The 1,798-nt window shown below is 41.1% G+C and overlaps 1 non-coding gene across 1 annotated transcript; it reads left to right on the plus strand.

Annotated features, from left to right (window-relative positions):
• Positions 1–344: 344 nt before the first annotated feature.
• LOC145056026 (small nucleolar RNA R71) lies at positions 345–451 on the plus strand. The gene has a single exon (XR_013685567.1). It is a non-coding gene; the product is annotated as a small nucleolar RNA R71 (small nucleolar RNA).
• The last annotated feature ends 1,347 nt before the right edge of the window (positions 452–1,798 follow it).

The following is a 1,798-nucleotide window of genomic DNA, read 5'->3' on the forward strand; positions in this document are numbered from 1 at the left end:
TCCCATATTCATCTGCATTGCAGTCCTCTGTCAAGTGTGGACCACTGCATCTCTCGCAACCCACTCTTATGGCATGTATCGACTGGTCCATCTGTGTTATCCTGCGGTCCATATTATTCATCATGGCCATGACCGCTGCTATTTCTTCAGTTTGTGCCCCTACTCCGCCTTTGATTCCTTCTTGCCTCGGGTTGTGGTATTCGTGAGAATGCTTCGCGAATTCTTCAATTAGCTCCTTGAACTCCCTTGGATTTTTCTTTGTCAAAGGTCCTTGAGAATCAAGGAGTTGTCTTGTCATCACATTGACCCCATCATAAAATATTGACATTTCTTGCTGTACATTTAGGTCGTGTTGAGGGCAATTTCTGAGCAAGCCCTTGTACCGCTCCCATGCTTCGTATAGTGACTCCCCCGGCTGTTGCTCAAAGTTGGCTATTGCCTTCTTGAGTTGGGCTATCTTGGATGGCGGGCAAAATTGGTCCAGGAATTGCTCACGCATTTGAGCCCAAGTGGTGATTGTACCCGGTGGAAGTGCTTTCAACCACTCTTTAGCAGCTCCTTTGAAAGTGATGGGAAGCATCCTAAGCAAGACTGTGTTTCTGTTGACATTAGGGACATTGAAGTAATCCGCAATGTCGTTGACTTCATCTAGATGCTTAAAAGCATCCTCATGATCTTTCCCGAAAAATGGGATGTCCTTCAGTGCGGTCAATATGTGTCCCTTCAGCTCGAATGTGGCAGTACCAGGTATTGCGGGTTGGACTAAACCGGGACCCACATCTTCTCGGATCCGCTTCTTGTAAGCTCTCATGGACATTTCTTCAATCGCTGCCATCTCGTTCCTTGGCTCGTTCTCGGGTTCGCTCGTGTGTTCTTCAAATTCCGGCTCGGTATCGTATTCAGACTCGGTTTGGACGGGTGTCTGATCCAAGTGCTTAATATTGCTCTTGTGCCTCACGGATGAACCTGACTCTCCTGTCTTCTTTCCCGACTTCCTTGAAAAAGCCGACTTCAATCCTTGCAAGGGCGTCTTTTTCTTGTGAATTGCAAACTCGGGATTTTCAAGTGGTGGCACCAAGGGCGTGTTTGAGCCTCTGGTCATGAACTCCTGCAACTTGCTAAACTAAAAACGTAAAACTGGACTAAAATAAGAAAAATTAAAAACTGAAATCTCAGCTTTCACGTCGTGAGTTTATTAAAACTCACGTCGTGAACTCTGTGACAGAAACAGAAAAAAATAAACTAAGCTAAGCTAGCAAAAATAAATAACCAATTAACCTTTTTGCAGATTTTATTCCATCGATTAATCTAATGCAACTAATTAAACTAATAATCTAAGCCGTTCCCCGGCAACGGCGCCAAAAACTTGATGTGCACAAAAGTACTCACTAATTTTAATATTTATAACCTAACGAACTTAACTAACTATGCACTTATAGGCAGTGTACCTAGTCAGATTACAGTATAGCTTGGGTGAGTCGGGTGTCGATCACAGGGAACGGTGTTACTAATTAATTTACTTACTATTAAATTAACCTAATTTTTAACAAGTTTAAAGGGGGTTTTACCTGATTTTACAAGATCAGATGAACTTAAATTCAAATTCAATAATTAAAAACACACACTCTTGTTTAGTTTGAATCCACTTCTCCCTTATGGCTAGCTAATGATTACGGATTATTAAGCTGGTTTTTAGTTGTATTAGTAATTTAGTTCTAACTTACCAATAATTAACTAATTCATGTTAAACCATGTATGTTCACACATAATTAACACATAACTAATTATAAATGTAAAT

The sequence above is a fragment of the Lactuca serriola genome, chromosome 5 (assembly GCF_051521515.1).
Source record: "Lactuca serriola cultivar US96UC23 chromosome 5, Lser_US96UC23_V15, whole genome shotgun sequence".
Lineage (NCBI taxonomy): Eukaryota > Viridiplantae > Streptophyta > Magnoliopsida > Asterales > Asteraceae > Lactuca > Lactuca serriola.